This window comes from Zeus faber (assembly GCF_960531495.2).
Source record: "Zeus faber genome assembly, chromosome: 15".
NCBI lineage: Eukaryota > Metazoa > Chordata > Actinopteri > Zeiformes > Zeidae > Zeus > Zeus faber.
Window position 1 is genome coordinate 16,385,965 of NC_137194.1, and position 16,990 is coordinate 16,402,954.

General features: G+C 43.3%; 2 protein-coding genes across 2 annotated transcripts in view; one reads left to right on the forward strand and one right to left on the reverse strand.

Moving 5' to 3' along the window:
- Positions 1-4,500, reverse strand: part of LOC307241470 (tyrosine-protein kinase STYK1) — a 35,031-nt gene extending 30,531 nt beyond the window's left edge. Inside the window, exon 1 of the mRNA XM_080015599.1 lies at positions 4,478-4,500. The gene's annotated coding sequence lies outside the window, so the exon portion shown is untranslated. The remainder of the gene's footprint in view (positions 1-4,477) is intronic.
- The window catches only part of magi3a (membrane associated guanylate kinase, WW and PDZ domain containing 3a), a 116,921-nt gene that overhangs the window by 25,507 nt on the left and 74,424 nt on the right, over positions 1-16,990 (forward strand). The window lies entirely within an intron of this gene.

Below are 16,990 nucleotides of genomic sequence, written 5' to 3' on the forward strand. Positions count from 1 at the left end.
GATTTCAATGCCCTCCATCCAGCGCCATCTCTTTGTACCCAGCCACTCTGACGTGGCCATCGATCCCTGCAGAGAGCTTCCTAGAACCCTGGCACTTCCCACTGCAAGGATTCCAGCAGCCTCCTCTGTTGGGCCCCCTTCAGTCGAAGAATAGGAATCAGTCTTGAAAATTTGAATTCTCCTTTCAAACCTGCAGCCACTATACAGAAATGATAATGCCATTATGGCACCTTGGCCCCTTTGTGCCTGCTGGAATCCAAGCATGAGAGAAACAATCGGTGGGAGAGGCACAGCACATTCCCGTAAATGCATGCCTGTGAACAATAGGCCTTTATATGTGTCCAAGCTGAGTGTCAACAGGAAAATGTAGCACAACAATCAGCCGGAGGCCTTGGGAGTGTTAGAGGTAGATACTTAGAGGGCCAGTGATTCTTTATTAAAAGTTTGAACATTTTAATGGCCAACACTTATTTCCATTATTGTCAAATACACACAAAGCTTCAAGTGCCTTTTGGAATTTGAAAGGGAAAGAGCTTTTCCCTTTTCCTTGAAAATACTGAAACGTGGGGAAAAATAGACAGCGCTGAAGACGTAAGTTGCTGCAATGTATGCAGCATGGCGGATGTCATTTCTTTTCTTTTCTATCAACAATTTTACCACAGACAGGGCAAAAATGTGTTTTTCTGTATTCCAGTTTACTATGGGGAGGCTTTCAAATGTGCTCTGTAGGTATGGCGACTACTGATTCAAATATGGTGCCTTTATTTTCCTGTGCCAGGACTATTATGAATATCCAAATTATTATAGTATTGGCATTCTACAGAATAATTTCAGTACTTAACGTACTTGTCATGTGCTTTGAATTAAGCAAAACACTCATTTGCATTCTGTTGTTCGAGGTAAGCACATGTCCAAAGTTTCGATATGCAATTTTCAGTATCTTCAGTCAGCCATATTTCTGAAACTTTTGCTGGACTTAATTGGCCCCCAAAGATAAGATCAGGCCAGATCAATAGATTTGCTACAAGATGCTTGTTTATGTTTGGCTTTTTTCTCTTGGGTGCTCAGAGGTGAAAATGTTACTTCCGGAGTGTTCTTTAAAGGAACTACATGCATTCTATTGATTTCTTGAAAGAAAACGAGGCTTGCGTAAGACAAACAAAAGGGAGAGGTTTTGGAACCGCCTCACACTGCCTTACAAAATTCTATTCACAGCATGCTGACCTCTGTGCACATCCGCACTCTCTCTGTTTATTCAAAACATCCAAAATTGAAATCTAGCAAATCTTTTTCGTCCATCGGGTGCATGGTGTATTCTCCGGCTTAATTTGTGACAGAACGCCGCACATACTACATCTTCTGTCTGAGGCCTGTTGATTAGCCTCCTGTGACCCTTGGGTTTCTCAGGTCTCCACTCATCTCCTTTTGTCCTTGATCGGCAAAACATCACCATGCGTTCCCCTGCCCTCCACTGCCCTACCAGGCTGCCCAAGTGCCCCCTGGGGCTGACAGACCGAGTACGCATGTGTCCGTGACAGCCATGACCTCAACCACCCCAGAAATGTCACCTGGGATCCATGTGACCATACTAAAAACGAAAATAAATCTGCCATACAACGACTCCATTATGTGTCACCGCCGGGGCCGTGGGACCCACTTCTGCCTTCTGTCCACAATTAGTCAAGCAACCTATGGCTTCCTTCATTACGGCCTTGAACAATGTTATTTCTGTGCAGCGGTATTTACAACTCCCCCTCAAGGTTGAGAAACTTTCCCTAAAACGTAGCCCAGGAATATTCAAGGTGAAGAACACAGGCAGAGCTCTGGTCGTCCCTCCACCCTCCTCAGACACAGGCCCACTGTGTAAATCCCTGGGTAAATCAATAGTCAATGTAGTGTTGTTGAATGCTGGTAATTAAAGGTGAAACCAAAGGCGCTATTAAGGTGAACATCCATCACTGCCGGAGCTGCCTTCGATTCCGTCTGCCATTTCACCTGAGACGGTGATGATGTTAACCAGGTATCACCAGCCACAGCAAGGCCACGCTGTCCCAACCTCCAGACCTCTGGGTGGCAGGTTGCACACAGCAATCTGCCGAGCAATCACCACTCCCTGGCCTCTCCTCCACTGTGCAATCTGGCCCAGGGGCGGCTTTTATTACTGCAGCGGCAGCTTGCTGTTCAGATAGCCAGCTATAACAGCATAGATAGTGTGCAGAGGGATTAGGAATGCATGCAGCTTGCCGGGGTGGTGGAGAGTTAGGGGTAAAGAGAGCAGGGAGAAGAGGATAGAATAAATAAAAATAGTCAGGAGAGGAGGAGAGGGTAGCTGGGTGTGTCACCGTGTGATGTCATTTGCGGTGGGATTTCAAGAGACTGGGATTCTGGCCGGCAAAACACATGTCACAGGGTATCGGACATTAATTTGCCACTGCAGTGACAGACGCTGATACGGATTCATGTGGCACTTTGGAGATGTTAGGTCTGGACTCATTTTCAAATGAAGCATGTTTCGCTCTCTCCAACTCTCGCTCTCTTCCTCTGACTTTCTTATCTCCCTCCCTCACGCTTCTTCCCTGCATTCAGGAGCTTCCGATAACAGCACACCACAACATGCAGGCTGTTACATAAAAACCCAACCAGGAACACAGTCCTGTTAGCCCACAACTGCAAACCATGTACTGTATGTTCTACAATATGGTCGTCAAAGCAGATATCTCCTTTTGATTGGACTCGTTCCTACTCTGCATTTTTTACAATTGGAGGGTTGAGGTGGCACTCGTACTTTTATGTGAACGGGCCAGCACCGCATTTGCCCTCCTCTCTGGTGCCTCCCACTGGTGTTTCCCTCGGAGACATGCTCCCCAGATATGCAGTATTATTCATGGCCCCTCCATGTCACCTAGTCTTCTGTCTCCCTCTCTTCTCTGTCAAGAGGAAAGGGCGTGAGGGATTCCACTGCCCTGTCTTCAGAGGGCCGAACAATCGATAGCCCTGGCTGCAGGACAACAGTAAATCTCAAGCAGCCGCTTCTAATCATGCCATCTATTGATCCGTCTGGTGGCCCGCGAATGCTGCAAGGAATCCAGTGCGATGCAATGCAACAAGGCAGTTTTAAACAACACTGTGACCCACAACATGGTCAGTCACAGAGAGAATGAACTTTTTTGATGTCTTATAGAAGATGAATTACTCCCCCCACCAAAAAAATGTTATATATATATAACCCTAAAGGGGCTTTCACATAGGACGCGGTGTGCACTGTGCTCGCAGCTTGATGTAGCACAGGTTCAGAGTCACATAGGATGGGCAGTACAGTGTGTGTGTGTGTGTGTGTGTGTGTGTGTGTGTGTGTGTGTGTGTGTGTGTGTGTGTGTGTGTGTGTGTGTGTGTGTGTGTGTGTGTGTGTGTGTGTGTGTGTGTGTGTGTGTGTGTGTGTGTGTGTGTGTGTGTGTGTTCGTGTGTGTGTGTTCGTGTGTGTGTGTTCGTGTGTGTGTGTTCGTGTGTGTGTGTGTGTGTGTGGTTACTTGTCATATCTTACATCTTCTGAAACAAAGTTATCGATTGGTATGAACATTTTACTGCTGTCATTACTTCTTTAACAGGAATAGTGTTTAAGGTATTATTATTTTAAGTTTTTTTATTACTATAATTTCATTTATTATATTTATATATTATAACATTGCTACAACAAAACCGTCGTCACATGAAGTTTTCACACAACCATATCTAATGGCATTGTGATACAGGGAATAGTGATGATCAAAGCTTGTAGGTAATATTTATTGGCCATTGGTCATATACTGTATAGCTAATCTCTTCTGGTCTGCCCACTAGGAGGAAACCTGTTTCAATGGCAGGGCTTTCCTTCCAAGGTCCCGATAAATCCGATTTGGAGGCTTGTAGAGCGGGGAATTCGGTCACCACTAAAATGAGTTCCCCCTCCATATTGCACAGAAACCTTCTGCCTGCTTCACTTCTTGTTTCAATTCGCCCAGCGGGGATTTCATCAAAAGTTCAACCAGTTTAAATTTGGGCTTGGATGTCTGTGCAGCGGTACCTGGGCGGCGCAAGCAATTCACAGCAATGTGGTTCCACAGTAGAGCGCACCGCTGTGTAAAAGGCCCTTAAGTCCATCACTTAGCAGTATTATGTAAACACTAAGTCCTTCACTTAGATTAGTGGTTCTCAAACATTTTTTAGCAGTGTACCCACTCTAAGATACTTTTTCAGCTGAGTACCCCCCTTTAAACATTATATGTAACCAATATTTTTTACACATTTTTTTTTAATTTTCGGAGTACCTCCTGCAGTACTCCAAAGTACCCCTACGGGTACGAGTACCCCCATTTGAGAAGCACTGACTTAGATTATCTAATGCTGAGAGAGGGACGTCGGCGGTTAGAGTTTTCCTCCTTGACCTCGGGCCCCCCCTGTCCTTTTTGCTCTCTCTTCCCCTCGTTCGTTTCTCTCTTACCACGTCTGCTTTGGTTGCTTTCTTGCTGCTTTCTTCCAGTTGGGGGCACCAGGGTGGGGGTTGAGCCAGCAGGTCAGGGTGAGGTTAGCTGTTGCGGCCGACAGCAGCGTCAGGAGACCTAGGAGCATATGCCCAGCTCCTGATCCCTTTATGTAAGTGGGTTGGAGGGAGCACGCAGCGGGCTGAGGTGGGGTCTTAAAGCCGGGGCTAATTGGCAGCAGGCCACCACGGCTGAGTTGGGCCAGGAAAGAAGTGTGGGTAGCAGAGGAGATCACCATAGAAAGGGGACCTAGACCAAAAAAAAAAAAAAAAAAAAAGCAGACCCGGATGAAGGACACGACACAAGGAGGACAACAGTGTGGCTGAGGTACAGCGTAAGAACAGCAGGGGAGAGGGTGGAGGGGTGATGTGGGAGCCAAGGGGACAAAGGTTGGGGTGTGCACAGATGGACAGTGTAGTAAACACAGTGGCTTATCGCACTACCAACCTGGTGTGTGTGTCTAGATGTGCGTTGGTGCAGGTGGGTGTGTGGCCAGTAAACAGACATTTATGAGCTGTAATGTCATTACTATTTCAAGGCAATCTTTTTTTTTAATTTATTATTATACATATTTTCACCCAATGTAGTTGTTTTCTAAAACAAATGTCCGGTTCTATCAAAATGTTAACCATTGTGAAGTTGAACTTATTAGTTATATTTGAAAGTTTTTCACACTTTAGTTTGGATATTCGTTCATTGGCATTGGACTTAGTACTAGATTGCATTCCATGGTGAATGAAGGACAATACTCGATCATGCTCCCTAGAGAACCCTAATTAATTCAGGTGGCATTGGTTATGTTTTTCATAGTTGTTTAATAGAGACGAACCAATGCGACTTGTTTTGTAGAGTGAATTTGGAATTACAATAAAATTGCGCTGAATCTAAAATTTGTAAGAACAATATAAACATTGAGAGTAATCGAACTAATCTTTTATGTGTAGGCACTCACATGTCTTACATCCATCCCTAATTCCCCATTTGTAGTCAGGGCGCGCGGTGTCTGGATAATAATGTCTGTTAGATTGATGTCTTGAGGCCACAGCCAGTGAAGCTTGCGAACAAAAGGTCTGTCTGAATGCAGTTCAAAGGCTAACAACCAACGGGGAATTACAAGAAAATATCCCTCTGGATTTGTTTTGGATTAGGCCAATTTCCTACAAGATTTCAGAAATCCCTGAAGGACGCAGGTTTTAAGCCTTATTCTGAGGCTGCAAACACAATCTGGTCAACATCATACCCCATCTGTGCCACTATATCGCCAATGGTCTGCCGCACTGTGATTCAGTGACTGCCAGCAATAACAAACTTGTGAGTACTTAATCTCGCCAACAGATACAACCTCTTGCATTTAATTTAAATCAAGTCCAATACGATGAGAACATCAGGACCAAATCTATTTTGGCAAGTAGAGCCAGTGATACCTGCTTTCTGTGCCGACCAATATACTGTATTCATATTAGAGTTTTTATCTGTCGCATCTGTCTGAGCGTCTACCTTTCTACCAGACATCAATCCATCAGCCCATCCGTTCTCTACGATCCGGGCCCGAATCTATTGAGTAGCCGCTCCCCTGCAGGTTTTTGCAATTAATGTCATGTCATAGCCATCCTCCCCATTCAACCCCTTTGTTGCCCTAAGCATGCAACTCCCAGGTTCACCTTTGTCTTCAGGCATTTTATATTCAGCAATTCAATAGATCAGGGGTATTGATCTTCCTTTGGGCCACACTTGGCAACACGAGAGAACATTGATCGAGGCGGTGTTGTAATTGTCATGCTTATTGAGACGTGATTGGGGCTGAATGGGGCTGTCAATAAAGCCTGGGATGTTTAGACATACAATAGACAGCAGCCCTCATGTGGAAATGCCATGGTAAATAGTTTGAGCTGACAGACCGCAGAGATGGTGCGTTCTTTTGTGCTCAGCAGTAAACATAGGATGCTACATAGAATATCAAATTCTCAAACCCATAGAAATCTGCAACAACTTTGATGTACTTCATGTTTGTTTAAAGAGGAGATTTAATTTGATGATGATGATGATGATGATGATGATGATGATGGTGTAATGCATCCATTAAGCATTTCTACACACTATATGTCTCCAATGGAAAGCAGCTGATGGGCAAATGTACACCCCCTTTGGTGGTTGGCATGTACACCGTGTAAAAGTCCAGTGGTGCACCGGGGACAGTTGAAATGATGTGGTCAGAGAGATGACGGGTGCGCGCGGCTGACAGCCCTCAGCCCTCTCACCCTCCCAGTGGTCTCCCAGGGGTCCTGGGTTAAGAGGAGTAAGGAAAGGTTAGGCGCCCGGCAGGTAATTGCTTCAGTGTTGATGGTTTTTTCTCGATCGGTCCCTCTCCGAGTTTCTCTCCGTCACTCTCTGTTCGCTCAGCGCCGCGGCCTTTGATTCCTCCCTGTCTCTAGATTTCTCCCCCGTGTCCGCCATCAGTCACCGTCCTGACATCACAAAATTACATGTTTACCTCCCACACCACCCCTGCTACCTCTTCTCAGTCTTGCCTCTAAGTGGCAATGTAGTACCCCTTTGATACGAGGTATAAGGTTGTCAAAGTTTTTCTTTGCCTCTCACCCTTCATTTCTGCCCAGTACCCTTGTGGTTGCTCTGTCTTTTCTTGTTTGAGTAGCTTCGGGCTGGAAAAGTTGGATGAGTACATTGTCTTATGACCAGCATGGTCTCTAGAGAACCCTAATTTGTTCAGACAATGATGAGGTAGTATAGCTTCAAAGGATGTGCTCAACTGATAGTGTCTGTGACCTCTTCTGTTATTCTCTGGTTCTCTATGTAATGAGTAGTGTTTTTAATAGAATGGTATTGTTTTTTGTCGGCTGGAATCTTTGTAGCGGTGACCACTCCTTTGTACGTGTCTTGTTTGCACCAAGGTAAATTTAGAACTGTAAAAAGAGTTGTATTGTGTTGTGAATTATAAACGTAGTCGTGTAAATCAGCCTTTTATCCCTTAACAGTTTAGAGATAGAGTTGTGTCTTTTAGAACCTTGGGTCCTCATCTCCCTATTCTTTAACTTACAGCTCTTATACCAGGCTTCATTATACAACATCAATATCGTTTCGACTTTTAAACCATCCCCGTTCACCACATATTTGAAACATGTCAAAATCAATTTTACACTTAAAGTGTAAGTAACCATAGCCATAAGGAACACTTTCTCTCTGAACAAACGTTTTAGCTGTCTTAGAGTTGTGTCCTTAGTCTTAGAGTTGTGTCTTAGAATTGTGCTCAAGGCTTCCAGCCTTGAGCTGATAAGAAAATATGGATGGAATAAAACTATAGAAAGATAGTTGAAATATAGACATATACACATATGCACATACATAAACATGGACAATAAATATATTATTAAAATTATATGTATGTATATATATATATAATTTGCTTTGCATACTTCTTGATTTGTATTATTTTTCAGGAAATGAACATTTGTACATGGTTATAACATCTGAAATTAAAGCTACCAATTTCACCTGCAAAAACATTCCCCACTGTTCATTACTTTAAAATTATAAAATCATGAAACTTTTTTGACTGTTTTCTGGCCAATCCTGGGCTGCTCTGCCGTGTTGTAAATTCACAGTATGTTTTACAAGTTGTAGGTCGCACATCGTATGCCTTTTGTAGGGAGCGAGTCATTGGACAAGACCAAGTCTAGGACAAATTTATAACCAAATAACCAAGCAATCTGACTGTTGACAAGTGTTATGGCCCCCAGTTTTGAAGCAGGTGTTTACAGCAGCAGGAAAGTTGATGTCATTTCTTGTGTACCATTGTCCTGATCTGCACACAGGGTTAGATCCAGGCAGCCGTACAACTACTCCTTTTAGTTATTTCCTTCCTGTCTTTGTAAGATGCTGTTTGGCCACAGTTTGAATTCTCGCTTTGGAACATTGCTGTTCCCTGGGAAGGCGGGGCCAGGCTTCCTCGTGCCACCTGATTGGTCGCACTAAATGGTTTCATGACTGTGTCATGGCTGTCAATGGCTTTGAAAGCATCAAACTGAAATGCCAAGGACTCGCGTCATAACCCAAACTGGAAATGAAGTACGTGGTACACAGATTTTCTCTACATAAATATGGTTCAATTCAGTGATGTTCACAAAAAGCTAATTGGCATGCAAACTTGGCCAGCAAAATGATTTATGGTTCACTATTCACAAGGCTGTAGAAAAATGAAACGTAGAGCTACCAAGGTCAGTTTACCATGTTTCAAAAAAAAACAAAAAAAAACCTCTTGTCATTCTACAGGTCATCCACTGGACAGAGTTATTGCAGCAGTTCTTGATGATTTAGGAGTGAATAAAGAGTTGCATTGCAGGTTGAGAACTTGAACTCCACTTGCAGACCAACTCTGTCCTGGATGCAATGGCATACAAATACTCGGTGTTGTATGCCCAGCATGCTGACAGCACAGGTTTAAAAAATTAATAAATAATTAATCAATCAATAAATAGATTAATTAATTAATCAATTAATTCGAAAATAATTATATATATATATATATATAAATAAAATAATAGTAACAATAATTAATTTAAAAAAACAAACAAAAAAAAAAAACATGAGATGACCTTTCCCAAATGAAGTGTACCCCAGAAAGAGGGTAGTAGGGCTGCAAGATAATGCACTTATATTGTTATTCGGGGTTTGGTGGTATATTATGATTGTACCGCATTGTGAAGCCCAATTCATGATACACAAAGTCAAAATTATTAATTATAAGAAGGCAGAGGTTGTGACCTAATCTGTATCATGACCTGAGGCCTCAACTATTTGAGTGGGTTTAATTGAAACTTAAGGATACTGGGGATTTTTTTAAGCAGATGTTGCATATCTATAGTCGAATTCCTTACTCTAACATATCCCCCAGTGTTTCAGGAGAGCAGCTCATGAGACATCTTTCTTCCGTGATCAAAGTTGAAACATCCAATTTTTTTCTTTATATCAGAACGAGATATTGCACGATATTAGTTTCCATGCTGTGCCTGAATTGGCAATAAGGCTCTTAAACTTTTCTAACTGAGATTCAAAGCGATCAAGAAAAGGCCAATGATAGTCTACCCCACCCTGGTCTCCCCCATCGTCTCCAAACAATCGCATGGAATCTTGGAATCCTATCTGGCATGTGATTGGAACATATTTTGCGACAGAACTCGCCAGAGATACAGAATACGGAGTGATATCTTGCTAAGACGCCGTGATACAGTAGGTCATGGGATCTATAACCTGACAGTTTTACGGAAACGGCTGGATCCCAATTACCTGATGCTTGCCCCACACAATGCTTTGTGTGCACCGCCGGGCCACCATAAACTATGCGGTGCACGTAGACTACACAGCACAGCTTTGTATGTTTGACCTTGACTACTGCTGCCAATATACTGTATCTCACCGAGTCAGCGGGCAGCTGATTGCTATCTGTCCAACACGTACACAAACACACACACACAAACACGCACACAAAACAAGCACACAGGCATTAATCCATGCCTGTGTAAAAGCTCTCACACACCTTCACCTCATCTCAGCACTTTTAAAATGCGTTTACATCAAACTGATGCATAAGAGCAGCGTGACCAGTTGTTGACAGGCTAATTAAAGTAAGTGCTGTGTGTTGGTGTGTGAATGTCTGTGATATCAGCTTGATATCAAAAGAGCCCCCCAAAAGCTACCGGGGCGTAGTGGGCCTGTGTATAATGAGAAATGGTTTTGATTCTAAAGTAGGGGTTGTTATGTAGGAGAGAGCGAGTCACCTGGGGACTGAGAGTGCATAACAATGAGTTGTCACCCCCAGCAGCAGGTGCAGCAACATATTCCGGCTCCACCCGCCCTCCGTCGCCTTCCTTCCACAGTCATCCATCGTCCGTCTTCAGACCCGTCTGAAGATCGCTTTCCCCCCTCTGAGGAAGGGCTGCAGATTACCCCTGTGACCCGGCATTGTTTTGGAATTACTCAGGTCCCGCTCTCCGGCAACAAGGAACCTCTCGCCTTTAACATTCATTGTGGCGTTACGTCACCAATCCATCTCATAAACCGTTTTGTCGGAGGAGGCAGGAAAGTATCAGCCGTGCAGGGATCTGATGTATTTTAAGTAGCCTCTCATCATGTCAGCCAGGAAGATGTCCGCTTACATAAATACAAAACAATGCGACTGCTGCGAGGTGTGAATGAGAAATACCGCACGCTTGGCCTTAACTTGAATTCACTGCCGTAATTAATAACTTACAAGCTTGCAGGTAGTAAAGAAAAAAAATAGCGGCGGTTTCGAAGAACTATATCTTGCATTCAACAAGTATATCAGTCCTGGAGACGCATCAGAACTGGAAGGGTGGGACACAGTTTGGAAGCCACTGTGAAGAGGGCCTTTATTCAAAATCTCATTGTGATATCAATTCATGGTTGTTCATGAGTGATTAACTCCTGGACCAGTTCTCTGGTATCACGTTAGAAGACGCGGACACGGCTCTCTGGTTCAGGTGGATGAGAAAGCGCTCCAAAGCAGGAAGTGATGCTGCGTTCACGGGAACCCTGAACACCGTAATTTGTGTCGGAAGTGATGCTGCGTTTACAGGAACTCCGAAAAAACCGTCAGTGGTGTTGGAGGTGATGATTCAACATAGGCTTAGAGGCTTTTTAAGTCGACTTGTAGGCCAGACTACCTTGGGCTGTGCGTGTGTTTGCAGTCTTGTATCCGTGTTTTCTGCTGCGCCACTTGTCATGCGTACCCTTTCATCACATTTTGCCTCTTACAGGAACGGCCTGTGCGGCTCTCTCTTATCTTGCGTTTTCCCTCTTCTCCCAGCGCATTCCACCGATTCCTCCTTAAAGCGCCTTTTTCTTTTTTTTTTTTGTTCACACGGAGAATTCTGACGTTTCCTTTGGGTTACATGGGAAAAATGACTAGAGCGTTTATCGGCTGTTTTTAGTGAGAAGGAAAAAAAAAAAAAAGAAAGAAATAATAAGAGAGCTTGGAGGCAAAATTTCCATGCGTCATCGTGTCGTCAGCACACCGATGAGCGAGTCGAATAAACCCACGAGTGACTGTCAAGAGAGGCCCTCAATTGGATGCGACGTCTTTTTTGAACTAATGTACAAGCGCTTAACGACAGCTACATGCGCGCCGTAATAAGAACTTCTCAGCAGTATTTGATGACAACACAACCGGTCCGTCACTTACGTGCGGACAAAGTAAGGACTGATTCAGGTAGGCAGTCAGGTGGTTTTGGTTCAGCCCCTTTCTGTTGAAACCCAGTTCACTGGTGTTTGCTTTCAGCAGAGTGAAAAAGAAGATGTTAGTCAGGTCTGCCCGGGTCAGGAACAATGATAACATTGTGTGTCCCTCTGTAGCTCCTCCACCAACTGATTTATTAACATGTTAGACTTTGATACCTTGAAAATATCCTTGGAAAAAAAAGGCACCAAAGGCATACAAAATAGCTATACACAGGGATTCAAATTAAATCATAAATAATTCTCTGTTCAAATGTACCGCATCAAGGCTGCTATTTATTTAAACATCTCTGCTTTCATGTTCCATCTGAAGAACATCACAAAAAAAAAAAAAAAAAATATATATATATATATATATAATAATATATATATATATATATATATATATATATATATATATATATATATATATATATATATATATATATATATATATACATACTGTAGGTACAGCGCTGTAATATGCCAGCAAGCAGCAATGCATTTAGGTGCCAAGCTCGGAGTCTAAAAACATAACTTCCACTACTGCAAAATGATGTTGACATTTCGTAGTCTCACCAGATCAATGCAACATTTGCTTTTCTTAATTTGGTTTATCGAGTTTTTCCAAACTGAGCAATAACCTATATGCACTTCTGCACTTTTCAAGCATCAAGACCGTGTCAAGTGAAATGTGAAAACAATCTGTACAAATGCACGCTACCTGAATGCCAATATCCAAACTGTCAAATAATGGGGACAAAATTAAACAATCACAAAATATGAGTTAAAATTACATAAATAAATGAACAGAACACCAAGGGAAATTAAAGATTTGCTCCAAAAGGAAGGATGTATACTCTATCTTCCTCTATACTCCCTGTACTCAATAGGGAACTGAAGAGGCAATCCACAATTTTCATCAATATCTTGATGATTAGATCTTATTGGATATGGTTAGATTGTTTAATTGGTTGATATTAAGACAAACTGCAATATAACATTTTTTGATGTTTGTCTTTTTTTTTTTTTCCAGAAGTGTGTCCGATATGTGAAGTAAATTGATGGATGACAACTAGATATTGATATCTTTTCAAAAATATTTACAATAGTCGACGCTTTAAACAACACAACTGTGCTTAGGTGTCGTTGAGCATCACCAGTAAGCGTGAGTGTAGAGTTGGACCAGGCTCAACCAGTTAGTCAACAGTCGCACACTCAACTCAGAGGTTTTTAATTCAAACTTTGTAACATTGAAAACAGCATTCTTCATTCTGCGATATGGATTTCCATTTTGGGCTTTGACTGCCTTTCCCTTTGCCTCTCATTAGCCTCTCCGAGACGAGCATGCAGGGGGCAGGCAGACGGGCACAGGGAAACACTCGCCACCAGACTTACGTGATCACGGTGAAAGGATTTGGGGAACGTCACTTGGAGCAATCTCCTTGATAATGGAATGTGGCCACTCAACAGCATTCATAAATATTCAGATGAGGCAGAAATGAGCTGCCCAAGAGATGGCGTGGTGCAGGTTTCCAGGGTTGTGCAGAAGAAGAGAAAATACATTGCTATGCTGCAGTGCTGTAGGGAAGACGGCGGAATCTCATTCTTCTGTGTAGAAACAGGAATGTGGGGGCGTGATAGTTCTTTTTGTCGAGGTTTGTTTGATTTTGTGTGCAGCGGATCTCTCTCTGAGTGGGCAAAACCAAACACGGCACAGCCCTCTGAGTAATGATGCACGCTGGGTGGCTGAAGCCTTGTTTCACCGCAACAATCAGCATACTTTCAACTCAAAGTACTGTATGTGTCGGACCAACTAACATGGCAATGGCTAGTAACATTCAACTCCAACAACGCTGCTGATGTGAATACTGCAATCCAAAAAAAAGAAGGATTATCTGTAGAAGAACACTCTACTGAAATGTATGCAAGAGAAAGATGAAGTCATACATCTGGCGGTTAAAATGGAGCGCATAATCCCCAGCCCCTGGATCTGAGATTGTCCATAACTGAAGGCATGATTTGCTGCAAGAAGTTTAGTCCGGTTTTCGAGCATGTGAGAGAACTCCCTCTCTTTATAGACCCGGGGCCTAGAATACATCTATTAAACAAATGAAAAATACATTTTAGGTGTAGAATTATCTTCTCTGGCTTCCCCATTCCCCTTTAAGAAATCGGTTTAATTGGGGGAGAAAGGAACAGTAGTAATCTGCAACAACAATTAGGCTTGTCGCTATAATTACTTTATCGACTTATCATACGATATGTGGACATGACCTAGAACATTTCTTTGACCTCGTGTTTACATGCGTGTTTGTTTACATAAGAATGTCGCCAAAATTCTAGCCAACATGATGCGGGAATAAACAGCACCGTTTAAAGACAGCGTCTAAGTGTTTTTTCTCAGCACCGGGAGGCGACGCCGTCGCACCCATAACTACTCTACTTAGATTTGAATTTGTGGAAAAATATATTTTGGAAATTTGGTTTTGACAAAAGTGCCGGCTTAACAACGTAATGCAGCTCCAATGTTGTAGCTCAAAAGTTTCAAAGATAATAAAAACAGGTTATGGAAGGAATTATGTGTCACAGATCACAAATACAAATATGTATTATAAATGGGAAAAGATCAAGACACTACAATCTACAATAATGTATTAAGGTTTAAAAAAATCGGAGACATACATTTATTTCTAAATCCACAAATAAATAGTGTCATACTTGTGTAAACCATTCTGCAAATGAATGAGCCGAATGAACAGAACAAAACTTTGCTGACACACGTTTTGCTGTCATTTGCGGTCGCGCTGTTTCTGTCCTCTCGTCTGCTGTCTGCGTCAGAGCTTCAACGTGGGCAGGGCTCAGGCTGCTACGCACACACGCACGCACACGCACACGCACACGCACGCACACACACACACACACACACACACACACACACAGCGACAGTGAACCAGGTGACGATAACGTGTAACTCGATCCCAGGGGTGCTACTGCTATGCTATTATACTGTATTATCATTATGTAAGTGGCAAAAAATGGTCTAAAAATGACAACAATATAGTTTATCGCAATTATTTCTGGCACCGCTCATCTCTCTGTCAGCATTCCTTGCGCTGCTCCTCGGACATGGATAGCTGAGTGAGTGCGCTCCGCTCGGCAGATACAAGTTAATTAACTGTAGCGTTTCCCTGGCGCCCGACAGGACGTGGAAGTCCCTTTCTCACACCCAGTGATTTATGCCGCGTCCCAAGGACAGGCTGTTTTGTTGAGCACTGCGGCACCGCTGCCCCGACGACACAACAGCTTCGAATGCATACAACCCCAGTGAGATCGCTGCCAATCGTTTCACATGCCGTCTGATGTTTTTCTTTTCTTCTGTTAATTCATGCGGATAGATTGAATGCATTGGGTGACGTTGGAGGCCATTGAGAGTTTTACAACAGACCATAGAGTGAGTGAGGACCCAGACCAGAGATACTTAGCCAACATTGCAATATACTGCCTATCCTTATTTTTTTATGTCCATTCTGTAGTTACAGAACAGTGGACCAGAAAAAATAGTTCTTTGGAATCAGGATTTTTCCCCCCATTTTAATTGGCCAAACTTCAATGAATGGCATAATATCACAATTAAACCACCACTACTTCTCCCGAGGAACTATTTCAAGGCAGCAATGAAAACCGCTTTGTGAATCACTGGTTTACATTGAGGGAAGCTGCTGTTGATGTAACTCATCTCAAAGGAGTCACGTTTAAGCTCTATATGGAACATTCCAAATTGTAGTCACTATGTTGCAAACCACCCACAGCAGTTGGGTGAATACCAAAACACCCCAAAGTGTATGACATCAGTACCGTCAACAGGGCTGCAACCCTCCTCGACAGATTCATTATGATATTATGATAAGGTTACATTTTGTGCACAAAAGCACCTTTACCCCTGTGGTCTTGTGTTTCAAATATCAAATTGTTACGTTGAATGCTCATTCGTTCTATACTGCCTATCCAGCTTGATGCACGTACAGCCATTTCTAGGCTGTGGCCCAGTGAGATATTTAGATTATTTGGAGAAAATAAGTGGTCTGCTGGTGTTTGATGCTTGGGACTGTGTTCTCTTTCCCTGGCAAGGTCAATGAGAGAGAGAGAGACTGACTTAGGAAAGGGAAGATTAGGAGTGATATCTTTGTAAACCTCCGTGGTGTGCCTGCTCTCCTGAACCTGCCTTTTCGATTATATGTTTAGTCAAACAATCCGAGCGGCTCGACATCTAGAATATCCCAAATTCCTTCCAAAGTAAACCATTACTGAGTCTCGGAGCGAGCGACTGTTTCATAAAGTGGCTCCGGAGGAACCAGGCAGGACTGAATAAGGAAAAAAAAAAGAAGAAAATTACATAGATAAAGCCTCATTCTTTCTTCGCCCTTTTTTGTCAGAAAGTCCCCAACTGCACAAGCTGGCACGCTGATAAAGCGGATGAGCTGGCATAGAAATGCCGTTTGTGCCCCATCTCCATTTTACGCTCTCCAACAGCACTTTGTTATTAACTATTCACTGGAGAGAGAGAGAGAGAGAGAGAGAGAGAGAGAGAGAGAGAGAGAGAGAGAGAGAGAGAGAGAGAGAGAGAGAGAGAGAGAGAGAGAGAGAGAGAGAGAGAGAGAGAGAGAGAGAGAGAGAGAGAGAGAGAGAGAGAGAGAGAGAGAGAGAGAGAGAGAGAGAGAGAGAGAGACGGGGGAAAATAAGCTGCCAAGTCAGCCGACATGTCTCTCTCTCTCTCTCTCTCTCTCTATCCAATCTGTCTCTCTCGCTCTCTCTCTCTCAAGGGCGTTCACTCCAATGGCGAAGAACGCTACCGGTCACCGCGGATGGAGTGTCTGAGCGGGGCAGAAGGTGTCTGAGACTTTGGGCCATTGCTCCGTGTGTTTATTTTTAGTGGCGTGGCCATCTCGCACAGACAAATCCTGAGGCTTAGAAATCACCGGGGGGGGGCGGGGTGGGGGCGCGCGCGCATCTCTGAGAAGAGTAAAAAGGCGAGGCAGCTGTCTGGCTGGGCAGAGCCGCAGCTTCCCATGCATAATGAAGAGTCCGTAATCAGTCATTAGCTAATAAAGATCATCAGAGCAAAGATGAAAAGCCACTTAACAACTAAATAAAGGACAGATGCTCTGTCGTCGTGGTCCCCTCACTTTACCTTTCTGCCCCACAGCTTCATTTCTATCTCATGG